The sequence below is a fragment of the Stegostoma tigrinum genome, chromosome 5, assembly GCF_030684315.1.
Source record: "Stegostoma tigrinum isolate sSteTig4 chromosome 5, sSteTig4.hap1, whole genome shotgun sequence".
NCBI classification, from domain to species: domain Eukaryota; kingdom Metazoa; phylum Chordata; class Chondrichthyes; order Orectolobiformes; family Stegostomatidae; genus Stegostoma; species Stegostoma tigrinum.
In genome coordinates this window covers 79,580,078-79,607,735 of record NC_081358.1, presented here as the reverse complement: position 1 = coordinate 79,607,735, position 27,658 = coordinate 79,580,078, and the positions used below count along the sequence as shown (strand labels likewise).

Sequence of the window (27,658 nt, the reverse complement as noted above, 5' to 3'; positions counted from 1 at the left end):
CAGTTGAAACTGAAGAATATAGTCTTCTAAACTATAAACCACCAAAAAACTTGCAAAGTGTAAGCCAAAAGCACCGCTTCCCCCATGTGCCGAATTTCCCAGAAACACACATTCTGGCTCTGCCTCATTCAGCGTGGCCTTCTCCCACCTGTGTGTGTGAAACTTACTGATCGTGCACTTTCAACAGTCCCTTTCTCAAAAACAGATGAGGTGAGCTGAAAGAGATCGCTTATTACCAATTTCCTTTGGGGATTTTAATATTTGGATTTTTGCAATGATAATACTCGTTTCTCTGGAAAGTACAAGTTAATGAGTTTGAATTTCTCTTCCACTGTGCTGTCAAACTGATTACCCAACTGTGCCTTAGATGTGTCTCATTTTCTTGCAGTTAAAGACTGATAAGTCACTGCCACAGATGTGATCCAATATTCCTCTACCCATTTCCTTTCCAAGGACGAGCCATACTGTTACAATACTGTATTCTTTTCAAACCTGAACAGTGTTTCTAACTTCTTTTCCAACATTTATTTTCACCAGCATAATGGCAGCCACCTCAGCCTTTTTGCTGCTGAAACCATCGTATTTATTGATATCTTTAGATTCTTCCTCCTGTGTTCTTCTTGCCAACTTTCCATTCTCCATCTTCTTCAGTGTCAATAAGTCTCAAGATCTTGCTTTCAGTTTGGTTCATCAGCCTCATGGACCAATGTTAACTTATTCCCTTACAATTCAAATACAAAATTTTCATTTGTCTTTGGATCTTGCCATGCTCACATTTCTTCTCATTTTTGTATCTTCATCCAAAATCTGCCCTCAACTGAAATTTATTATGATATGAGCAAACCTACTCATTCTTTTCCTTCACCCACTTTTGACCCACAGGACGGAACAACTGAGTGGCATGGTGGGTCATGGCACCAGGGACCTGGGTTCAATTCCAGCCTTGGGCGACTATAGAGAGTTTGCAACATTCTCCCTGTGTCTGTGTGGGTTTCCTCCAAGTGCTCTGGTTTTCTCACAATCCAGCCATGTGCAGGTTAGTTGGATTGGCAATGCTAAATTGTTCTGTAGTATCCAGGGATTTGCAGGCTAGGTGGGTTAGCCAATGATAAATACAGGTTTATGAGGATAGGTTGGGAGCTGAATCTGATTGGAATGCTCTGGGGAGGATTGACGCCAACTTGGGAGATAAATGGCCTCTTTCTGCACTGTAGGGATTCCATGAAATGTGTGTCAACTCCCCAAACTCAACTGACAAGCAGTTTCCTCACAGAACAGACCTTGGAATATTTTTGTATATCAAAATTACTATGAAAAGTAATTTGTGAATATCAAAATATTACATTTGAGATTGATCTTGAGATACTTATGGAAAAACCTCAAACAATCATGTCATTATTGAGGAAGACGTGCTAAATGTGCATATGGTAGCATTGTTGCTATTTTTTGGGTTACAAAGTCCATGGCTATAAATTTGTGGACAATGAAGGTGAGTTTTGAAATTCAACAATCAAAAGAATTTTATGAACTTATAAATAGCATCAAGACTGTCAGTTTGTCATAAACGGAATGCTGCAGATTTGGATCAGTTCATTTGAATCCACTATGAATTCTCATATAAGAATCCCTTCTAATGGCACTGAGACCAGAGTTTGTGTGTTTTTTTTTGCATCATCTTAGTTGTATCTGCTGTTTCCTCTTGTGAGCTGATATTTGATCCTATGTGAGACTTTATTTAATGCAACAATAGAAAGAGCTAGAAAACAAGCTCTTGAACAAAATTAGAAAAGAATGCTAGTTTATCTCTTGTTTTAATAATGGCTTATTCATTTGTATGAAAATCAGTTGAAAAGGATGAGAGAGAAATATCTAGTAACAGATAACCAGTATATGACCTCAAGGATAAGAGATAACAGGAACTGCAGATGCTGGAGAATCCGAGATAACAAGGCGTAGAGCTGGATGAACACAGCAGGCCAAGCAGCATCTTAGGAGCAGGAAAGCTGATGTTTTGGGCCTAGACCCTTCATCAGAGATGGGGGGTCTAGGCTCGAAACGTTAGCTTTCCTGCTCATGACCTCAAGGAGGTTTGAGAACTGGTATTTCTTGTTGCGTGTTTTATCCTAATGCTTGCCACAGGATTAAGATTATGGAAACTCTTCAACCTACACCAGCCTCACTCTAAAACCAAAATCAGTCAGTCACAGAGTGTCAGTCTGCAAACATTGACCATGTGTGCATTCACTCAGAAACTGAGCTGTATCATTACTGTAGCAGATAAGAAGAAGGGCCTTTCACTGAACACTGGGAAGACTAACAACTTCTAACCAGCTCCTACAGCGAAACATCTCCCCAGATAATCCACAGCCTGAGGAAATCTTTTTCTCAGGATCCACACTACCCAGGTTCCTAAATTTGTTTTTCTTTTCAATTATATCACTTCATTCTGGTAAATCCCATGAAATATTGACTTAATATTTTCTTGTGGGATAATCCCCTCCCACCAGAACCTTGGCTCAACTGTCTGTATGGCAAGTATGCTTGTCTCTAGCTAAGGAGAATAAAGCAGCAAATGGTACTCCAGACATGACCTCACCAAACACCCTTTATATATTTTCTAATTCACCTGTTCAGAAGTATTAGCACCTACATCTGGAACAAGTAGAACTTGAACCTGGTCTAGAGCTGTGGACAGTATGATTGCACCACAAGCGTCCCACCAATGCCCTATACAAATTAATAAATTTCTTCAGTCTCATAATCCAATCCTTTTGTAGCAATGCAAACATAGTATTTGCTTTCTTAATTCATTGCTGGCTTAACTGCTTTGATTTATGTACAAGGATTCTCAAGTTCCTCAATGTAAACAATTTAAGTGTCTATTCATAACAAAAAATCTGTTCTTTTTATTTTCTTACCAAAATTGGTAACTTTACACTTGCGGTATTGTATTCCATCAATCACATACTGGAAAACTCACCAAACCTGTTTGTATCCCTCTGCAGCTTTGTTGTGTGCTTTTCTCTGCTAGGTTCACCATTTAGCTTTATATCATCAGCAAACTTAAATATGTTACACTTAATCTAAATCACTAGTACACACAGTAAGTAGCTGAAGCTCAAGTACCAATTCTTGCGAATATACTGATAGTTAAGATGAGACAGACTTTCAATCCATGAGAGAATCAGTGGTTCTGGGGATAAGACAGGAAAGTTGAGATGTATAGATCAGCTGTATTCTCAATGAATGGCAGTGAAGAATCAATAGTCTGATTGACCTACATCTTTTGGTTTCATCGCCTGTCATCCACTCTGATTTCTATCCATTAATCAATCTTCAATCTATGTGAATATATTATCCACAATCCATAAATTCTAATTTTGATTAATGTTACTATATCTTTGGAGATCAATAACTTTTAAGTATGACAGCATTTTGCCTTCACACTCCTGATGCCTGGATGAGTGCAGTTCTAATAAGACTGAAGAAACTTAACACCATTCAGGACAAAACAGCCATTAAAAACTATATGTCAAATGTGTAAACCAGTCATAAGAAATTAATTTAATTATTGTCACAGATAGAAATCCATAGATTCAGTCATATACCTAATCCAGAGTATTGACCAAGGGTGGGAAATAAATATTCTAGAATGCAAATCTTGCTTTCATCGTTTTTTTTTCCTGAATCTTCTCACCCAATCACACCAGCTCCCCACTGACCTGACTCCTGACCTAGTTACTTGATTTGGCCAGACATTGGCTGCAGTTTAAATGGAAACAAGTTCAAAGAAGCAGCTTCTTCTTTCCTCAGTGCTGGTTCTGGTAATCAATGAGCAAAAGCCCATCTGCCACACCATTCTTTCAGCCGTGCACTTAGATTTTCAATCATTATTACATCACTATGTCAAGTGGCACTTCACACAAGTTAGCAATCTCAAATGCAAAGATTATTACTTTGATGCTCTGCATTTCTAATTGGACCTGAAGCCCTCAAACCATATTAGCACAGCATCATTCCTAATTTTACATATGCTGCTGCTTACTGTGTAGACCATAACATAGGGTGCTTCTCATCCTGCTTCAGGGAACACAACCTTTGAAGCGCCTGATCACAGCAGTATCATATCCCTTGATTGTAATGTCCACTATCACCACCACATTCCTTTCCACATGAATAGTGTCCTGCATTTTGATCCTGTGGTCAGCTTTTCCATCCACTCTGCAGTCCTTATTCTCATCCATACAAGCAGCAAATACTTTGTATCTGTTGGTCACAGTCAAGGGCAGAGATTCCTCTAACACTGCATTCTGAGTCCCTTTACACAATCATAACCATAGCCTGTCAAGTCTCTGACCATTGACTAACTCTGATGTTCAACTTAGTGTGAGGTATGGCTGTCTCTTGAAGCAAAGTACCCAAGTAAATCTCTCACTATGAATTGCCCCACAATTTATGCAGATCAGTCTCCAGCTCAACAATGAAAAGCCAACTTTCTTTAAACTGTAGAGCATTCTCTGGAATCACAATGCTTAATTGTCACAAGCTCCCACTTAGTGAAGTTAGGACATATCACTTACACCTCCTCATCTCTGACTCTCCACCAAATGTTTATACAATCTTATTAATTTACTTGATTAGTTAATTTCTTGCTTTTTGAAATTGAATCAATTCTTCGATGAATTAATTGATTTATTTCATCTAAGTCACCAATTTAGTCAAGTTACACAGAATTTCAGTTTCTTAGTTTATCAACGGTAGATATCTCTCACCAGCTACTGGAAGTAAAACCGTGGAATAAATGGTAGTAACTCCACCCTCCGCTGAATGAATTTCAGCTTGCACTGAATTTGAAACACTTGTGTGAATGAAACACTCAATCATGTCATCGGTCTGCGCTCCCCTCCTACCGCTTTCTCAGCTAGAGCTAAGTGATTCAGACCCATGTTATAACTGCCACTTTCAATTAATTGACAGTTAACTGCCAATCCCAGGCAGGTTCTGTTAACTGGATGCCTTAAATAATGTGCAACCTTCTTTAAATTTAAAATTTTAAATTAATTAGCTGATAATCTAAATTCCAACCTGAGAAATGTGTACCAGTAAATTTCTACCTGGCACCAAATTCCCAACTTTGGCAGTTAGTTACTGAAACCCTCTGTTCTCTGATCTCTTTGCGTCCTCCAATCTGTGTCTCTCTGTCTAATCTCTGCGCTGTGGAGTAGCATGCGGTGGAGCAGAAAGCAACTTAGATTGGTGTTGGTTTTTTCCAATTGTCTGTGTTGGTGTTGCTGTCTCCTGTTTCTCTTTATCAGAGACATCAGCTCGAGCTGACTGTGCTGTTCTCTGCCAAGGTTAGATCATCTCCAGTGAAGCAGTAATAGAATTGCTAGAACTTCCCTCAGCACATAGAACCTGAGCAAGTGAAAATCAAGTCAGGGTTCATACTCATCACAATCCAATGCCTGGACTGGAAATGCATATGTGTTGTATTCAGTGACAACAATGTCCCTCGGCCAACAATAATTTATATTCACTTTGACTTGGTGCATTCCGAAATGGTTGATAAGTTTAATGCACGATTTGCAGCCACTGCCACATTATTGGAAGGGATGGGGTGTGAGGGAGACAGGGAGCAGACGCTGCTTACAGGATTGGTCACGTTGCTTGTTTGAAAGTTTGTGCTCTGCCTCAATTTTGTCTTTACATGGTCCCTACAAAAGGAAGTCTCTTGACGTGTTTGGTATTTTGTTGAATGAGCCTTTTCTGTTTTAGTCCGTCACAAGTTAAAGTCACTCATGTTTGTGGGTATGTTTGACCTCATTAAGGATATAATAAGGATTCTGCCTTTCCGACCACACGTTTTGTGGGATATTCAGAAGGTATTACAGGTGATACTTCTACACAATGCTTTGAGGTCCCTGCTGTGGTTGTTCAATTCTCCAAAGAATATGGCTGTGTGGAGTCATTGCTGCCATCTAAACTATAACTTTTGTTTCAAATTAAACATTCTGGTCCTCAAACACTATTTTACTCAGTAGCTGGAAGGCTGAGCTGGTGCATTGGAGACCATGATGAACTTTGTCATCCTCATCTCCTCCCAAGATATGAAAGACTACCTCTATTTTCCAGGATCTTGCCTGGTGATAATGCTTCTGTGGTCAAGTGAAAGACTCACTTACTATCAAAGCTCACATGTGGATAATGGCAACTTAAACAAGATGGTAAAGGGAATACAAGGCCCACAAAGCTACTTGACAACAAAAAAAAATTAAGTAAGGAGGGCCTGGAAGGGTCAATAATTGTCAGGGAATGAAATCTTGTATTACATGATATGCATAGCTGGGCTAAAGCGTGCCTTGAAGTTGTTTGGTTTAAATGACAGCCTTGGCAGCAGGCTCCATATCATGAGATTGAGTGAATAGCAAGTGAAAAAAAACACTATTACACTTGCCAGTGGACCAGTGATGAAACATTAGAAAAAGATGTAGGCTACTGAGAGAGCGTGCATTAGGATTGATTTTGGATTAAAAAGGCAGGCATACGCATAATGGACTGAATGCTGTAAATGTCTGTTAATTTGACTAAGCTTAAGTCGCTCTAACATCTTATATACTTATAATAGTGCCACTAATTTTACTCGGTATAAACTTTAATGTATAAGTGTTGTATCTGTGTAAAATATAAACTGGCACATTAGTGTTTGTCATTATCACATGAAAGCTAAAAGTATTTCATCCAATTTGTCTATTTACTTTCATTTAATTAAGGCCTTCTTTAGTCTCTGCAGAGACTAATTTCTTTAGCAGAGACTAATTTATTACTAGTGTACTCTAAGATAATATATGCCCATTATTGTTTTCCTGATATTTAGTATAATTTCAACAGAAATGCCATAGAAACCCTGAAAGAACATTGTTATGGGTATCTTTTAAAAATATCTTTTCAATTTTCTGATTCTACCTCAGGTGCCTAATTGCAGCTGTCAGGTACAGTTCTTTTTTGCTGTGTCCTCTCAAAGCTGGAGACCAGCATTTCACAAAATATTCCATCTGGGGCCAAGTCAGTACTCTGTGTAAATTCACAATCAATACTTTCCAACCTAATGAGCCAATTTCCTATGTGACACTGTCTCAGAAGTTTTATATTATTACCTAAATAGAAAATAGAAAATAGAACATTACAGCACAGTACAGGCCCTTCGGCCCTCGGTGTTGTGCCGACCTGTCATACCGATCTCAAGCCCATTTAACGTACACTATTCCATGTACGTGCGTATGCTTATCCAATGACGACTTAAATGTCCCCAAAGTTGGCGAAATAGAACATAATCTCCAAAGAGGACATGGAGACAGTTTTCTTGAACAGCCTTGAGTATTACTGAGAAGTTGTTCTGGTGGTACTTTTGGTGCTACATTCTAATATTAACCTGAATGTTTGTGACGCTGCCCTGGTACTGTGAGAAATGGAAATACACTTCAAATGTTTGAGGTACTTAGTGAGATGGCTTTTCTCACGCAGTTCTTTGCATATTTCTAAAAGATGTAAAACTAAACTTTGAGGTGTTTCGGCAGTTTGAGGCAAAAGGATCTTGTAAATTGCTCTGCTATCAACATGGATCAAAGGGACAAGAGAGTGAGAACCCTGTCATGAATGTTTAATATTTCTCTAACACTGAAGCTCACATAATTCATGGCTGATTACTACTCCCGCCCTGCACGGCATATAATAAAACTCACACAAAGGCCACATAAATATACAGCAATTGAGTTTTTGCAATGTTTTACAATAAAATTTCATGCTTTCTAGAGCAATAAATAATAGCGTATCAAACAGGTGTAACTTAAAATCCAGCATGGAGATTAATTTTGTGAAGGGTCTCAATACAAGTGGTAAACTTCAAACTTCGGAGGATGTTCTAGTCCAAAGCAGTGGATTAAAGACATCATCATAATTTTTATATGGTCACTTGTAATCTATTACTTATTGTTTTCAATGTCAAATGCCTCAATTTCAGTAAAACATAACATTATGCTATGGACGTTGGAAGTCTGAAATAAAGACAGGATTTCCTTTGCACTCTTTCATTCCATCATGCCGGCCTCCAAATGTAACAGATTATCCTCTACCATTTTCACGACGAAACACATCTGCCCGCCTTCTCCTCTTTTAGCATTTTGAAAGAACTATTCTCTCTATCATACCACAGTCGAATCCCCTTTAACTTTTTTCCACCTCCTGGGCTCAAACGTTCCTTCCTTGAGGAACTCCAATTTATTTGCACCTTTTTCAGGTTAACATACTGGATTTGCTGCTCACATGGGGTCTCCGTAAGCCCATTAAATATAGGAGCAGAGTTAGGCCATTCAGCCCATCCAGTCTGCCCTGTCATTCAATCACAGGTGATATGTTTCTCAGCTCCATTCTCCTACCTTCTTCTTATACCCGTTGATCACATCGCTAATCAAGAACCAAGATATCTCTGTCTTAAATCAATTCAATGACTTGGCCTCTGCAGCCTTCTGTGGCAATGGATTCCAGAGATTTACCAGCCTCTGGCTGAAGAAATTCCTCTTCATCTCAGTTTTAAAGAGTCGTCGTTTCACTCTGAGGCCGGATCAGGGGCCTGTCGGGAAGCCGGCGAGTCAGAGATTTTAAATCTTTAAAAAGCTTACCTTGAGCGTTGGAGCCTTCCATTTCTTTGTGAAGCAGCAGTGCAAGCAGGAGCTGAGGTTTCTGGGAAGGGAGGGACTTTTTTTTCATCCCTCAGCTATATAAGTGATCGTTGTGTAAACCCAAAACCCTACCCTTGTAGGGCCTCCCACCCATCCACCTAGTCTAACCTTATACACCAGGGACAAATCAAGGTAAGCTTCTCTTTTTTTTTACTTTCTGTTTAGGGGATTAGCAGGGATGGCAGTGCAGGTAGAGGAATGTTCCTCCTGCATGATGTATGAGGTGAGGGATGCCATTAGTGTCCCTCCAAACATGTCTGCAGGAAGTGCACCCAACTCTTGCTCCTCCAAGACCACGTTAGGGAACTGGAGCGGGAGCTGGATGAACTTCAGATCATTCGGGAGGCAGAGTCAGTGATAGACAAGATTTACAGGGGAGTAGTTACTCCTAAGCGTGAAGAAAGCTCGGTAACTGTTAGAAGCGGGAAAAAGCAGTCAGTGCAGGGATCCCCTGTGGTCGTTCCCCTGAAAAACAAATATACCGTTTTGGATACTGTTGGGAGGGATGACTTACCATGGGCATGCAGTAGGGTGCAGGTCTCTGGCACAGAGTCTGTCCCTCTTGCACAAAAGGGAAGGGAGGATAGGAGAGTGATAGTCATTGGGGACTCAATAGTTACAGGGACTGATAGAAGGTTTGCCGGGAACGAAAGAGACTCACGGTTGGTGTGTTGCCTCCCAGGTGCCAGGGTCCGTGATGTCTCGGATCGTGTCTTTGGGATCCTGAAGGGAGACGGTGACTAGCCCCAAGTCGTGGTCCACTTCGGCACCAACGACATGGGTAGAAAGAGGGATAGGGATGTCAGGCAGGATTTCAGGGAGCTAGGGTGGAAGCTGTGAGCTAGAACAAACAGAGTGGTTATCTCTGGTTTGTTACCCATGCCACGTAATAGCGAGGCAAAGAACAGGGAGAGATTTCAGCTGAACACGTGGCTGCAGGGATGGTGCAGGTACATGGACAAGTGGGGCTCATTCTGGGGAAGGTGGGACCTCTACAAACAGGACGATCTCCACTTGAACCAGAGGGGCACTAATACCCTGGTTGGGAAATTTGCTAATGCTATTCAGGTGGATTTAAACTAGCTCAGAAGGGGGATGGGAAATTGAGGTGTCGTCCTAGTACACAGGAGGATGAGAGTAGGGAAGACATGGACGGGACCTCACTGTCACAGGAATGTGTGCCAGCAGACAGCAAGCTGGGTTGAAGTGTGTCTACTTTGACGCAAGGAGTATTTGGAATAAGGTAGGTGAGCTTGCAGCTTGGATAGGTACCTGGGACTTCAATGTTGTGGCCATTTCGGAGACATGGATAGAGCGGGGTCAGGAATGGATGTTGCAGGTTCCAGGGTTTAGATCTTTCATTAAGGTCAGGGAAGGTGGTAAAAGAGAGGGAGGTGTGGCTTTGTTAGTCAAGGACAATATAACGGTGGCTGAAAGAACTTTTGATGAGGACTCGTCTACTAAGGTTGCCGAGGAAGGTTTGTCGACTGGGTCAGTATGGGTGGAAGTTAGGAACAACAAGGGAGCAATCACCTCATTGGGGGTTTTCTACAGACCGCCAAATAGCAGTAGGGAGATCGAAGAACTCATAGGCCGTTAGATTGTTGAAAAGTGCAAACATAGCAGGGTTGTTGTTATGGGTAACTTCAACTTTCCCAATATTGATTGGAACCTCCCTAGTGCAGATGGTTTGGATGGAGTTGTTTTTGTTAGGTGTGTTCAGGAGGGTTTCCTTACTCAGTATGTGGACAGGCCGAGGAGGGGTGAGGCCATTTTGGATTTGGTGCTCAGCAATGAGCCAGGACAGGTGTCAGATGTCGTGGTGGGAGAACACTTTAGCGACAGTGACCACAACAGCCTCACATTTATCATAGCCATGGAAAGGGAAAGGAGCAGTTGCCAGGGGAAGATAATTAACTGGGGTAAAGGAAACTATGATGCCATCAGGCAGGAGTTGGGAAGTACAGATTGGGAACAATTGCTCCACAGAAGGGGCACAACAGACATGTGGAGACTGTTTAAGGAGCAGTTGTTGCGAGTGATGCATAAATTTGTTCCTTCCTGACAGGTAAGAAGGGGTAATATTAAGGAGCCTTGGATGACAGGAACAGAGGTGCTTCTCATCAAAAAGAAACAGGCAGCTTACGTAAGGTGGAGGAAGCAAGGGTCTAGCACAGCTTTAGAGAATGACAGGCTTGCTCAGAAGGAGCTCAAGAGTGGGCTGAGGAGGGGCAGGCGGGGGGCACGAAAAGGCTTGGCAGGAAGGATTAGGGAGAACCCGAAGGCATTTTACTCATACGTGAGGAATAAGAGAATGATCAGGGAAAAGGTAGGGCCGATCAGGGATAGCGTAGGGAACTTGTGCGTAGAGTCTCAGCAGATAGGGGAAGCCCCAAATGATTTTTTTACTTCGGTTTTCACTTAGGAAAGGGACCTTGTTGTGAATGAGAACTTTGAGGAGCAGAAAAACAGGCTTGAACAGATCGTGATTGAGGAAGTTGATGTGATGGAAATTTTAGCGAACATTAAGATTGATAAGTCCCCAGGGCCAGAACGGATTTATCCTAGGTTGCTCCGGGAAGCGAGAAAGGAGGTTGTTAAGCTGCTGGCGAAGATCTTTGCTTCCTCACTCTCCATGGGAGTCGTAACAGAAGATTGGAGGGAGGCAAATGTTGTTCCTCTTTTCAAGAAAGGGAATAGGGAAATCCCTGGAAATTACAGACCAGTCAGTCTGTGGTCAGCAAGGTTTTGGAAAGAATTCTGAGGGATAGGATTTATGACTATTTGGAAAAGCATAGCGTGATTAAAGGGAGTCAGCATGGCTTTGTGAGGGGCAGGTCATGTCTCACAAATCTTATTGACTTCTTTGAGGAGGTCACGAGACAGGTTGACGAGGGTCGAGCAGTGGATATGGTGTACGTGGACTTCAGCAAGGCATTTGATAAGGTTCCCCACGGCAGGCACATTCATAAAGTCAGGAGGTATGGGATACAGGGTGATTTGGCTGTCTGGATTCAGAATTGGTTGGCTGACAGGAGGCAGAGAGTGGTTGTAGATGGTAAGTATTCTGCCTGGAGGTCAGTGCCTGGAGGTGTCCTGCAGGGCTCTGTTCTTGGGCCTCTGCTCTTTGGAGTTTTTATAAATGACTTGGATGAGGAGGTTGAGGGGTAGTTTAGTATGTTTGCTAATGACACAAAGATTGGAGGTGCCGTTGATAGTATCGAGAGCTATTGCAGGCTTCAGCAAGAAATTGACAGAATGCAGAGCTGGGCTGAGAAATGGCAGATGGAGTTCAACCTGGATAAATGCGAAGTGATGTGTTTTGGAAGGTTGAACTTAAATGCTGATTAAAGGATTAAAGGCAGGATTCTCAGCAGTGTGCAGGAACAGCGGGATCTTGGTGTTGAACAATATCTATTTAGTTCTCCCTGTCCACAAGTTTTATTGATATGTAATTTATTCAGAGTTGGCCTACTAAGCTTTTGTAGCTGTTTAGGAGTGCAAAGCGTTTTTGCCCAAATAGTGGTGACAGAGTGGGAGCTACACTGAAAATTATCTCGAGTCACTACATGCAATTTCCCTTTCATACAGACAAGGAGGACCACCAGGTTGATTGGGATAACATCAGGATTCTAAGACAAACCAAACAGAGACTAGCATGGGAATTTCAAGAGGCCTGGTTTTCCACAAAGAAGGCCATCAATAAAAATGTAGAATTAGACCACATATATACACCACTGCAAAGTCAAACCGGAAATGAGGTAATCAATTCCAATGGACCCAGAGTGTAAATACCGGGTGAGAAAACACAACAACACTTCATCAGAGACTCCTCCAATGATGTTACCCAGCATGGAAATGAAACATCTGTGAACTAACAAACCAGCTCGGCAATTGAGTCAATCATATCATCCACAACCCAAGCTACAGAAACTACTCAAGAACCTTAATGGTTTTTCATTTGAATAATTTATTTAGGTGAGGGAGCTGTGACTAATTTCCTTCTGCTCTCATTCCTTGGAACTGCTTCAATTAATGCTTTGAATATAATATGCTATAATAATTTGTAACAGTCTTGATTTTTTTAATATGTGTTTCATTAGCACTTCCAAACTGTCAGATCTAGAAGTAAATGAGGGTCAGCATTTCTAATTGACAGCAATCTATTCCTTCATTGGAATTAACAAAATTTCTTGGTACACCTTTAATAAATCCTCACCAATTCTCACCAGCAAAGCTAGAATTTTGAACTGCAACCACAATGAGTGATTGACACACTACGTAACTGAGAGTGCTGTACACTCATTACAAAATAAACCAAGGTGAAACAGTTCCTTTTTTTCTATTTGAATTTGTTTGTAGAATACCAACCAACAAACCACCTATTACATCAACTATTGTTTCTTACATCTCTTGCACATTTCTGGTACATTTGGGAGGCGATGTCAGCTTAAGTAGCAGAAGACAGATGATGATAGTTGAAGGTGGTTTTTAATGAGCTGATGCTTTTGTCCTGAAGTGTACCATCGGGTCCCAGTGCAGGGTCCCTTGCTGTTTGTAGTGTGTATGGTAGGATCTAGATAGGAATAAAGGCAGTTTTATCACTTAGTTCGCAGATAAAAATTGGCATTTTAAGTAAAAGGTGGTAAACCTTAGATGACAAGATGATACAGATGGACTAGTCAGATGGGCTGAACAGTGGCAAATGGAATTTATTCCTGAAAGGTGTGAGGTGGAGCACTTTGTGGTGATTAACAAAGCAAGGAAAACAAGTTGAATACTAGGACGCTAGGAAGTACAGAGTTTCAGAGGGAACTTGGTGTGCACATCCACAGATGTAGGTAGATAAGGTGGCTAGGAAGGCATTTGGAATACTTGCCATTATTAGTTGAAGCTTTGAATACAACAGCAAGGAAGTAATGGTGGAGCTGTACATAATGACAGTTAGGCCACAGTTAGAATAATGTGTGCAGTTCTGGTCTTCACTCCCTGGAATGTGAACAACCTAGTGGACAATCTAGGCAATAATGCCACCACAGTCACAAATTTCATTAGCAAGTGAGAGGAGGATTGTGTGCCAAAGATGTCAATCCGTATGTTCCCCAACTGGAAACCTTGAATGAACTGGGAAATCTACTGCCTACTGAAACCAGGCATGTGCCATTCAAGTCAGAATACTCAGACCTTTATGGGAAATCCAGATATGACATCTGCAAGGCCGTTAGAGATGCCGAGAGGCAGTACTGGACCAAGTTAGAGGCCCAACTAACCACTTGCGCATCAGCCAGCTGTGGCGAGGCCTACATGACATAACAGGATACAAAATGAAGCAGAACAAAATAGCAGACAAAAACACATCCATCCCTTGATGAGTAAAATCAAGGAAAGTGGCTGGCCCAGATGGAGTCCCCGGCCATGCACGCAGATCCTGTGAGAACCAGCTGGCAGGAGTATTCGCCGTCATCTTTAACCTCTCCTTGCTATAATCTGAAGTCCCCACCTGCTTCAAGAAGACCACCATCATCCCAATACCAAAGAAAACACATGCGACATGCCTCAATAACTACCATCCCGTGGCTCTGGCTTCTATAATCATGAAATGGTTTGAGAAGTTAGTCATGGCCCACATCAACTCTAGCCCCCAAGCCTGCCTTAATCCCCTGCAATTTGCCTACCGGCAAAACTGATCCACAGTGGACGCCATTTCCCTAGCTCTACACTCATCCCCGCAACATCTGGATTATAAAGATCCTTGTGTCAGGCTCCTAATTATTGACTACAGCTCCGCCTTCAACACTATAATCCTAACTAAATTAATCTCAAAACTCTGAGACCTAGGTCTTGGCTCCACCCTCTGCAAATGGGTCGTCATCTTCCTGACCCACAAACCGCAATCAGTGAAGATAGACAACAGCACCTCCTCCACAATAACCTTCAACACTGGCATCCCACAAGGAAGCACACTCAGCCCCCTACTGTACTCCCTGTACACTCACGACTGTGTAGCCAAATTCCATACGAATACCATTGACAAGTTTACTGACAACCCACCATTGGAGGCCAAATATCAAATGATGAGTCAGAATACATGAAGGAGATGCAGTGCTTGGTGTCATGGTGCAATGATAACAATCACTCTCAATGTCAGCAAAACAAAAGAACTGATCATTGACTTCAGGAAGAAAGGAGGAGGAAATGCCCTTATCTGCATCAATGGAGCTGAGATGGAGAATTTCAAGAGTGTAAAGTTCTGAGAAGTGACGATAACCAACAATCTGTCCTGGACCTCCCCCACTGAGGTAACGATTAAGAACGCCAAGCAGAGGTCACTGCCAGATACTGGCTGAACTCCACCAAAGTCATCCAGGAGTTTCCAAAATGAAGATGGCCAGGATTGGATGCAGATATGGTTGCTTTGGTGCGGTAGTACCCAGAATGCCAACAAGGACAGAATTTCCTGCCAGCAGTTCCCTCACATTCGTAGGAATGGCTGGGTGAAGCCTGGACTTGGTAACATGTCAACTATGCTGGTCCTTTCATGGGCTCAATGTTCTTAGTCATAGTAGATGCATGGTTGGAATAGAGTTCATTCGTCAAACACAGGGCCGACAATAGAAAAACTGCGTTCATCTTTTGCAATACCCAGACTACTGGATGTGTTGGTCTCAGATAATGAACTGTTGGTTACCAGCAAGTAACAGCAGTATTTTCTAAAATCAAATGGCATTCAACATGTAAGGACAGCTCCATATCATCCATCATCCAATGGTCTGACAGAAAGAGCAGTCCAAAGCTTGAAGGTAGGCTTAAAGCATACGGCTTCACTTGACCCAAACTGTCCTGGTTCCTATTTGATGATAGGACCACCCCTCACACAACTACAAGGATAGCTCCAGCGGAATTGCTAAAGGGGGAAAGAGTCAGCACCAGGTTAAATCTGATCTTCCTGCATTTGGGTCAGGGTGGTGAAATGGCATTAGGAACACCAATGCCGGATGCAAGACTCCACTAAGTGAGAGAAACAGTTTACTTCAGGGACGAAGTTTGGTGTAGGAACCACAGGAATGGCCCTACCTAGGTGAGAGGCATGGTTGACACGTGGTCAGCTCAGTGACGTATAAAGTTCAGATCGGTGAAAAGATCCTGAATAATCATGTGGACCACATGAATGCTGCAAATTCGGAAACAGGGTGGGAGCAAAACATGCCCTGCTCCTCAAAACAGTCGGAAAAGCTGTCGGAACATGTGGGTTCTCCCTCTCTGTCAAATGTTGAAGAGAACTTGGAATCTTAGATGGTCACGGAGCATGTCACTGCTCAACGCCTTTGCTGCCCGAAGAAGAGAGCGAATTTCGTGCAAGATGCTCCAGGCACAAGAGGCAAGCTACTATTTATTACAGACCATCTGTGTCTGAGCAGTCAGAATGCCCCAGGAGGAGCTGCAAAAAAGAAAAAAAAGCAACCTAAGCCCTCGGACTCAAAGTGAGGAAGGCGTAGTAATTGTAATGAGGTCAGCCAATTGGACCTCATAGAATACAAGTTCCCCGATTGGGGCTGTTAATCTGCTCCAATCAGGGAGCCCTGGCTGACAGATAAAAATAGGAGTGTCAGACATCCTGCTCACTCTGAGAGCTGGCTCTGATGGAGCTGGATCAGTGACAAGAAATCTACGAGTGTAAATAAAGGGTGACTCAGTGACGTGATACCGGTCTCTGTTGAGTTATTCCACTCACTTTATCCTTCTGAACTTTAGCAAACATAATCCTAACCAATTCAACTTGCCCTCATATGTCAGTCCTGCCATCCCAGGAGCCAGTCCAGTCATCTCATTGAGGTTAGCCCTCATCCAATTTAGGAATGATTGTTCCTTCCTCTTCTCCATTACTAATCAAAACTGTTTAATAGAATTAGCATTCTTAAGCACGTCACCCACAGATACATGGTCTACTTCACCAATATCAGATCTAGCAATGCTGCTATTTAATATGCTGCATCTTTCTTCCTAAGTACCATCCACCACTCTCACTCCCTTATGAACCTTCTGCCTCTTTTCTATGTCTATAAACTGGTATTCATCCCTTGCCAATTTATTTTAAGCCCTCTGCACTGTACATCTCTGACTTTATGAATATTGTGCCTCCCCATTTGGCCCAGTTCTGTGGAGAAGCAACCGATCCATTGTGAAAAGGTGTCCTCTGACTACAAACTTGTTCTAAGGAACTTAAAACCAAACCACACACCAAAGTATCTTCTTATTTTTACACTCATTGACATATGGTATGTGTTGAGAGCAATACAGAGATTATAATCTTCAGTGTCCTTTTAACTTTTTTCCTAGCTCCTGAATTTCTGACTGTTGGATCTCATTATCTGTTCTATATGCTTTTTCTTTCCTTTGGAGAGGTCTATCAGTTTCTGCAGAGTCACAAACATTGCTAAATACTGTGCAATTATCAGCAAACATCCCCAATTCCAACCTAATGATGGGGTAAGGTCATTAATGAAGCAGCTGACAATACTTGGCTCTAATGAACTACCCTGAGGAACCCTGGTAGGGCTGTCATGGGAAAGAGTTTGTTAATCTTCAATAGTCTCAACTATCTTCCTTTATGTCTGGACTACAACCAGCAATTTACTCCCAGTTTCTATTGTCTCCAGTTTTGCTGGGGCTTCTTGATGGCACACCAGTCAAATGTGGCTTCAGTATAAAGGGCTTTCACTCTCACCGTACTTCTGGAATTCTGATCTTTTTTCCATGTTAGAATGAGGTTGTAATGAGGTCAAGAGCTGAGCAGCCCTGGCAGAACCCAACCTTGATGACAGTAAACGGGTCTTAGTTCGAAAGTACTGCTTGATAGCGTGCTTGATGACCTGTTTCATCAATTTAATAATGATTAATAATAGGTAGATTTGGAGGAATTAGTCTGGTAGAATTCTCATGCTTTTTGTGCACAAGCACACCTGAGTAATTTGCCACATGATCATGTATATGCCAGCGCAGGTGCTGGACTGGAGTAGCTTAGTTAACAGTATGGCTAACTCAGGAGTACAAATCTTCTGTACTATTGCCAGAATGTTATCACAGCCCAAAACTTTTACAGTATCCAGTGCCTTCAGCTGCTTGTGGGTGACAGTGGAGTGAATTGACTAGTGTCTTTGTTGCTGAGGACCTCAGCAGGAGGCTGAGTTGGATTCTCTAATAGCAATTCTGGCTGAAGGTGGTTGCAACCCAACTCAAACTTATCTTTTGCACAGATATATTGGGCTCCCCTGTCATTCAGAGTGGCAATATTTGTGAAGTGCCCTCCTCCAGTTAGCTACCATCCTGGCCTGGAGTTTGTGGGACTGCACAGTCATTGAATGTGGGATTTTCTTCAGGATTCAGGCTAACAAGCCTTTGTAGTTGCTGTTGGTTTGTGGACTCAAGACAGCAAAAATCCTACTAGACCTAATTTGAGTAAGAGAACTTGAACATAGTCCTTAAACATTCTCCCAAGCTGGCATACTTGGGCTATAGAGTCAACAGGACTGCTTTTCACCCGTTGGAAGACAAAATGAAGGTGATCAAAGCTGTCCTGGCTTCCATGTCTGTACTGGAGCTTAGGTATTTCCTTGGCCTGGTGAATTATTACAGAAAGCATATACATAAAATGGCCTCCAGCCTGGTACTTCTGCATCAACTCTTAAAAATGGGTCAGCCTTGAAAATTGACCTGTAGCCAAGCCACAGCTTTCAGGAAAGTGAAGAAATAGCTAATATGTAAGGTATTGGCACACTATGATCCCGTGCAAGATCTGGTATTGACATGCAAAGCCTCCCCACATGACATCAGGGTAGCATTAGTTCATAGGTGGCCTAATGGATTGGAACACCCAAGAGCGTACGCATCCAGGACTTTGGCTTAAACTAGCATAAATACACCAGATGGAGGAGGAAGGATTGGAAAGTTCCACTAGTACCTTTTTGGATATAAATTTACAACAATAATAGAGAACAAACCTCTGCTAGGTCTACTTAAAGAGGACAAGACAGTGCCACCCATAGTTTCAGGCAGAATTCAGCAGTGGGCTTTAGATGTGGGATAGCTTAGCTCTGAATATTTTATGCTCCTTCCACCCTGTAGTCCTGTTTTCTAGTTATACTAATTTGGCACATTATAGTTAGGTATGTTTGGTGCTGCTCTTGGCATGCCTTCCTGCACTTTCTATTGAACCAGGATTGATCCCTTGGCTTGATGGTCATGGTAGAGTTGGAGATATGCCAAGCTATGAGATTACAGATTGTGGAAGAATAAAATTTTGCTGCCCCTGATAGTTTTCAGCACCTCGTGGTTAGCCAGGTTAGAGTTTCTAATCTGTTCTGAATCTATTCCATTCAGGCTAGTGCCACTGCCACACTGTACAATGAACTGTATCCTCAGTGTGAAAATAGACTGTTGCTCAAATCCGGTCAAGACAGGTGCATCTGCAACTGAGAGATGGGTGAATATTCAGTCAATAATCCCAGAAGGAAAACCCAGTAACAAATGCGAATTTGGTCCAACCTGTCTTGTATAATCAGAACAGTGCTCCAGTATGACCAGTATATTCATTTCCAAATACTACTATTTTTTAAAAACTAGTTCCCTTCCTGAAAGCTTGTGACTTCAATTAAACATGTTGGATTGTAATCTGGTGTCATGTGACTTCTGACTTTGCCTTGCACAATGTGCAACAATCTATTTTTCACCATGGTCTCATGGTTTGTGAGGACCTCTGGTAAAATGTAGTGTTGTTGCAACTTAAACATATTTTCAAATGTAGAGTACATAAGAAGTAAAAATAATGTCTGGATTATTAGTAAAAACATTCTATATCTCTTAAAACAATAGCTGTTAAGTCCCATTAATACAATTTGTTTCTCGTTAAAAACACTCAAAGTAACTGGAACAAGATGAACCATAATATTTGTTAAGCCTTCCTCAGTTATGGGCTCTCACAATATTTGAGTGTGTTTTGATTCTTTAAAGGTGAGTATTCAGTACAACAAACTGTTAACGCTAGGCTATATTATAGCATTAGGGCTGTAAGTGTAAAAAAACTATCACAGATCATTCCAGTACTGTTTACAGTAGAGTATTACAGCTTACAGAGTGGACTAAGGAATTGTAAATGCAATAAAGACTGCTGTTATGTATATACAAGATAAAAATTCTAAAAGTATCTAAGGTATGCTAGTAATGTTGATACTGTAATTACCTCACAAAAATGTGGCCAAGTCCAGAGCAATCAAGATAAAGAGGTGGATTTTCCTGCGGGTGCTCACTATCTCTCACTAGAGTTTTGACTGATGACCAGGACAGCCTTTTTGGAAACCCCAGCTGAAAAAGAAAGAAATCTGTACACAATGGAAACCCAAAACCAAAACAGAAAATGCCAGAAGCATAAAGCAAATCAATTAAAATCTGAAATCTAAGTAAACATTTTGATTTTGGACCGCACTTTTGAGCTGATGGGTGATGCTCCTCCTGGAAAGTATTATTATCATTCATTCTTGTATCTCTTTAAACTGGATCTGCAGTCCTTCAAGCTGCTGACACTTACTGCATGTGTTTGCTCACACTAATGTCATCTGCTTAAGTCAGAATTGCAACCTCAGAACAGGGAAAACACTGGAATGTCTGTGGTCAAACCCACCAATTTCGATTCTGGAAAATGCAGCCCCAATTCTCCATTTACCCATAGTTCCACATTTTGCCACCCCTTTATTTTTGATACTGCTAGTGGTTGTGAAGACAATCATGGCTATGAACTTTTGATTCTGGCTCCATTCAGGCTCAAGCTGGCAATATTTATAACATTGCCCAGCTTACTATCCAGTGCTGAGTCTGTGAAGATTTGCACCCTAAGATACAAACCAGATATATGAATTAGAATCCCCACAATGTGGAAGCAGGCCATTCGGCCCATCAGGTCCATATTGACCCTCCAAAGCGCATTCCTCCCAGACCCACCCCCTACCCTATTCCTGTAATCCTGCATTGCCCATGGCTAATACACCTATCCTGCACTTTATGGGGCAATTTAGCGTGGCCAATTCAACTAACCTGCACATTTTTGGTCTATGAGAGGAACCAGAACACTTGGAGGAAACCCATACTGACATGAGGAGAATATGCAAACTCCACGCAGACAATTGCCCGAGCATAGAATCGATTTGAGGTCCCTGGTGCTGTGAGGAGCCATATGGTCTCACCTGATGAGCCCTGCAGGAAGTCCTCTGTACGGCAGCTGCGTGCAATGGCTACACATTGCAGTTCCATGTATTAATCCAGGCTCATAATCTAAGTTCATAATAATCTAACCTCATTTGTTTTAACTAAGATACACCTTGTATTAAAATAAATACATTTAAAACTGCCAGTTCATTAACCTGGCCCTGCCTGCTCCCCCTATTAAACAAATTCTTTGGCAGTAGTGAGACTCAGTTCATACAAACAAAATGGTTTTATTACTGAGGACTTAATAGCTAATTACACTACATCTGAGTTATGTGAGGGTTCTTTGAAAGACCTCAGGCTATACGCAAGAATAAATACACACTACTGTTAGCTACACAGACTTTTTACTTAACTGGACTGAACTAGGATATTGACTATCTCCTCCTAGGAACAGTCCTTTATATTCCGTAGGGAGAGTTTATCTCATGATGTCAGTTAATCTTTTCAGAAACTGCCTGCGCTATAAAACACAGCATAAAAAAGACAGCATTGAGGCAAAACAACACAGCGCCTTTCTGACCAGGTTGGTCAGAGTTGATTTATCTAGCTGTTATACCGGTAACTTTAAAGCCCAATATCCAATTTATCAACAATCCCACACTTCCTGGCGGTCTGATCCTGACCATCACAGAGTCTGCTTCACCATAATGTTAAAGTACAGGCTGCTATTAAAAAGGGTTAAGACCAAATATATTTACTAAACTTTGCAATGTTTAATTCTGTCAACTAATCATCTTTATTGTTTTCCTTAAGCCTTTTAATTTTATATGCCCCTGCCTGTCTAGTGGCTGCAGTGTATCTGATCAATGGCTGCTGACCTTCATCTGACAGAGATAGCAGATGGTTTTGCCGGATTGCCTGGAGTAGTACTGAAAAAGTGTGACTTCAGACTGCACCATGTCAGAATTGCCTGTAGTGTTCAAGGATGTGAAGATTAGGTATGTTATTGGGAGATGGGTCTGGGTGAGATGCTCTGAGGTTCGGTGTGGACCTGTGGGCCGAAGGGCCTGTCTCCATACTGTAGGGATTCTATGTAATTCTATGATTCTAGAATGGATGGTCAGGGGACACAATCAGAATGGCAAGACTAGGAGGAGAAATACTTCCATCCTGAGATGGGTCAGCAGCTTCAGTGGGAGGTGGGTCAGTGTGTACTGCAATCTGTTTGAGTGCTGCCATTGTCATGTGGAACAGTGGTAGTGTATTCAATATGTGAGATCTGAGTGATGGTTGCAGCAGTGCTAAGAACATGAATTATGAAGATTGAGTATGAGTTGCGATAGATAGAGATTTTGGTAGGCAAATAATGGAGATGTGGGGTCTTGAAAAATGTGAGAGATGTATGGATGACACAGTATGCCATATAAAGATACATTCACCAATCTGCAACACTCCTTACTTGAAGGTCACTGTATTTTCCGCGGCACTACCTCCATATCCCCAGGTTGAAACTTCTGGTAATGAACAGCAGGCCTATTTGGTCCAACTGCTTTTGTGAGTTCATTTGGAAAGTCTCAGAGATAAATGATATCCCTTGTTTCCTCCACCTGTTGCACCAAATTTGTGTGCTACTTGTATTAGAAGCAGGATTATGGGATAATCTTCTGAAATGATGTCTGCATCCATTTTGGGTTCTTTCCAGTTTCCAATAGAAATGGCTTCTATTGTCAACCAAATTTTCAAGCTATTCAGCACCAATTGGAAGGTGAAGCGTATGGTGCAAATATCCGGATTCTTACTGCAGGACAAAACCTTTTTTTAGTGTCTTGCAGTCTTCTGGTTTTCACTCTTTACCTGAATTCCAGTGGCTAGATGCGGTGAGCCAAAGCCTCATTTCCTGCCATGAACTTTTACAATGGGACCCAGCCATGTTCATTGCCTGGCCCATTGATTTCAAGCGTTCTGGACAAATGGACCACACTAGATTCATTCTGTTCATGTCTCTGGACAAACACAAAAAAATTATTGCTGGCACCACCATTCCTGAAACATACATTAGTAAGGACAGTTTCTCCATAATTACTTTGTGAAAGGCTGTTCGTAATTTTGAATACCTCTAGTAGATCTCCTCATAACATTCTCTGTTCCAGAGAATAGCATTGCAGTTTTTCTCTTTCAGTTTTATAACCAAGGCTGCTTATTCTTGGAATTATTATTGCAGCAGTTTCTAATACTGTTTCGAAAGGAAGATAAAGCTCTGAGATATAAGGCAAAGGATTATGGCTGATTTCATGAAACAACATCTGGAGTTGTACCATGAGATTTTCAATATCATGTAATGCACTTTAATGCAATATTGGAATAATCCTTATTTGGCATACTTTGTGGAAATTTACTCTGTAACCAGCTAACCAACCATTAATATCTTGCTTCCATTCAATTAAAGCTTCTCCCCATTTGACAATTCTGGGCTGAATAACTGGGCCCGATGAGGCATACTATACAACCAATATCAACTATAATGGGAATTAGTTTATGAGAAGAATTGGTACCGTTAGCTGAATTCATCAGCAATGTTTAATATGTAAGAAGTTAATATTTCCCTTTTTTAAAAATCTCAACTTCTATTCTTCCATTCTTTTGCTCAATACACTAATTTTTTGCTGATGTATAATTTTGCATTCACCAATTTTACTGGAGTGACCATTAAGCATTACTGATGGGGTAGGAGAATCGAACCAGATAAATGAATGTGACCCTCTCCATAGGTGACATCCTCAGTCACGCACATTCCAATATGTAAAATAGTAGTCATAAGTCAGCAGCAACAAATTCTCCCCTGTAACCCATTCTAGCTAACCTAGTCTACAAGTTGATCAAGCTTGACATATTGACAGCCTGTGTACCTTAGCAACCTGGTGGATTAATTCCTATGAGCTGGTGAGGAGATGTCACTGTTGGAGAGTATGTTATCTACGCAACTTCATTCATAGAGTGTGAGCATATTAAAGAAACATCACTTGGACCATCGATTGTTTTTATTCCAGTCATGGTAAAATGCACTTTCACCAACACATCTACACCATCCATCCCTGCAACAATTATTACATCTCCCAACAAAGAAGTTGTTTAGAGAAAAAAAATGCTTGCCCATAATTTATAATAACAGTATATGTATTATACCATGTACTGCTATGGCATTCTCCCTTAGCATTGCAGTTGGGCAGTCAAAACAGCATAGTGTACACATTGAAATGGGTACAAAGAACATTGAATAATTCAGCTAGTCTGTGTGCACTCAATTCAACAAATATTTTAAAGTCAGGCAGTCTTTTTTTTTCACTATTTGATCTCAGAATATGTGATCCACCAGCAAGATGGATTTCCATCCCTACAGACCCTAAGTATTAATGGGTTTTTCTTAAAGTGCTGTAGCCATTGAATGATATTGCTCCCAAAATGGTGTTTAGGCCAAAAATAGAATTTAATTTAGCAATAGTCAAAGAATATAGAGTTAAGAGCATAGGAACCTTAGAAAGCGTTTTGAGACTTCAGTCCCTGTTTCTCATTTAATTAGATCATAGGTGAATGTGTGAGCCTTAGGTTTTTGTAAGACATTAACATTTTTATCTTAGTGAAAGTTGATGGCCTGGGCAACGCTGTAGAAGAAAGCATGGAGAGCTGTTCCAGCACTTCCTATGGTTCAATGACACTCATGCAAACTGCAGTATGAAGGTTTCTATATCCTTGTCCCATGGGAGTTAGCAAGAAGGGCAAGTTCCTTACATGAAAGGACATGGAGAGGAGGGAGTCTTTACAATTCAAATTGATGTGGTCGTAACTTGTTCACAGATTTGTAGGAAATGACAGTTAGTTTGGTCAGAATTTTACTCTTGGATGTTTAGCCTGGATCTTACAGGAATGACCATCATGGGGTGGGTGTCATCAACAGTCATTACACTGATTCAAGATTGGTCTGCACAAGGACTAAGCATAATCACACTCACCAAGATAGATGTGTACGTGACAAGTAGATTGATATAGATAGGGTCAAGTGGGATGAGGTCAAGAGGATTAGCCTGTTAGCCTTGGGCTCTGGATTGCTTTTTCAATTATCCCCAAACCCAATAACACCAGAACCACCCCACTTCCATTTTAACGTGTTCCACAGCCTATCCAGTGTCTTACACAAACTCATCAGTACTACTATGCTCATGTACACTGTGCATAAAAGTATAAAACCAAACAATATTGCCATGTCACTGTCGGTCTGCCATTGTAGGAAGTCCTGAATTTGCAATCCAAGTGTTCTATGTAAATATGTTAATATTATGCTTCTTATGCAAGCTTGTTAATTACTACACACACACACACACAGGGCAAAATTGTACCCAATACTTACCACTCCAATTCTCAACACAACTCATTTTTTGTCCACTATGCCTATGCTTGGTCATGCTGCTCCATTTCTTATAGTGAACATGCCATGTAGGAATACAGGCACAGGAATGTCATTTTGATCCTGTTCAGTCATTCAATGACAAAGTTACATGGACGTGTGGAATGATATGCTGAAGAGCTTTTAGCAACATCAGTTGAGGCAAGGGAAGAGAAGGGAATCAATTGAAAAATCATCAGCTCACTTTCCTTGACAACATTGGGAACATTTGGCAGTTCCTACAATGAAATTCTCCAATTCCCACATGTTCACAGACCATTAAAATTTAGATTGCATCATTTTCCTTGCATGCATCACAGCTTCGATATAATTTGAAGACATGAAATTGAAGTCAAAACTCATTGGTATGGCAGACTTGAATTTGACATAAACTGGTACCAGTGTTAGGGGTCTGTCCATGCACAAAAATCCAGAAGTTGCTGTCACTAATGCTGTGCACTTTCTAAGGGTATACTTTTGAGGCCTACCTGTAAAGTGCAATAACCAAAACTTGCCTTTTTACATTTACTTGCTGCAAATAAAAAAACCTTGAAGTTATACTCATTTGTATTGACTGCTAAACACTTTCACTGCTCTAGAAAGCTCATTTCATATTTGTGAGATGCTAGACTTCTGTACTGTGATGAAGGTGCTTTTTTTATCCCTCACCAATTTGTGCTTATAGGATTGTGAACTGTCATTCATTTGAAAAGACTGTGGAAATGGAAATCCCTGGACTCGATTCTTAAAAGGGATGACAAAGGACCAATTGGAATTCTTTAAGAAAAAGCTTAGGAAAGGCACTTGGTTTAAGCTAATTGCTTAAAATTATTTATTGAAAATAATTTGGTTTGGTTTGTGTCTGTCAGAAGTTAGTTTTTTTTCCTGGATATTGTGTGGAGATAACATGGTGTGCTACCTGCTGGAAGAAGCTACTCGGCTCATCCTTTGTTGCTCTGAGTAAACTCTTTTAAGAGTTCAGAATGTTCAGAATGATAACAAACAGCAATCCAGTAGTTCATCTAAAAGAGTTCTTAATATTTCTTAAACAAACTGTTTCTGAAAATGACAATTACCTGAATTTAGTGACACCATTTCGCATGTGCAATGCCAACTGAAATCCAACTTTATTTTTCCCCTTCAAGAACCAACATTTATTGGCTAGATTCTTTTTAAAACCAAGGTTAATTTTTGCAAAGAAAATATAGTATTTTCTCCAATGATCTAGTGTGTATAGAGGTTATTTAGATTTTCATACTTCAAATTGTGTTGATCAATTTTGCATCATCATTTTAGTCTGTTTCATAGTTATTTGAAAAATCTAATTGATGGATCATTTTAGTTTAGACCAACTATTAAAAAGATTTTAATTGGCCATATTTAATTCATGTTGCAACCACTGGAGTGGTGGGTTTAGAAAACGAGAGTACACTGCTCCATAGTTATACCAAATCAAGAAAATATTCAAAACTTGTTCATCATATAGTTCAGAATCTAAAATTTAAAACAGGAGGTTAAAATCACGTTTGCTGTCTGTGAGGATACATTAACGCAATTGGATGCTTATCTTTTTTTAAAGCTATCAGCTAACTGATACCTGCAGAATCCATAGACTTGGCAGCAGGCTTAAAATTATATCAGGTAAGGGGAAATAAAACAAAAATGCCACAGAGATCACTAGATTTTTGAGTTGCTTTCTCAGAGATCAGTGAGAACTGCCAATGGTTATTGTGAGACAAAAATCAATCCATTAATATTGGTGCCAAAAGTTCTGGAATTAGAAGTTTTACACTTGTTAAAGTTGTACCATCAAAATGATTATGATTTACAGGTTGAAAACCACTGTCCAACTTTTAAAAAGCTGAAGAAGTATTCTAGTGCCTTGAAACAGCTGTTTCTAAGATGGTTGAATATTTGCATAACTGTACATTACACATTCCAAAGACACTGAAATTGAGTCAAATCTCCAGAGAAAAGTCACCTCAAAGGAATGGAAATGGGATCATTTCCCAACACATTCAATAAACACCCAAACAGGTGCTGCAATTTCCTGTGTGCAGACTCCGTATTAATTGTAATCACAAAACAACAAACTCTGGTTGAAAATGGAATTCACTCAGCCATAATTTACATATTTAGCCTACGCATCTGGAATCTAGTAACAATGATCATTTTTGTACAACTGGTAAACTGGTGATCGTGTGAAAGTCAAACTCTCCTTTACCTTTTAAGCAGTTATCTTTGTTCTGATGCCAGCAATACCACAGATACACGAGTCTCAAGTGGG

General features: G+C 40.9%; 1 long non-coding RNA gene across 1 annotated transcript; it reads right to left on the bottom strand.

Moving 5' to 3' along the window:
• Nucleotides 1-12,815: 12,815 nt before the first annotated feature.
• Nucleotides 12,816-22,893, bottom strand: LOC125451463 (uncharacterized). The gene is made up of 3 exons (XR_007247305.1): nt 22,788-22,893; nt 19,972-20,093; nt 12,816-13,311 (listed from the first exon to the last, which is right to left on the bottom strand). It is a non-coding gene; the product is annotated as an uncharacterized LOC125451463 (long non-coding RNA).
• Between the last annotated feature and the right edge of the window lie 4,765 nt (nt 22,894-27,658).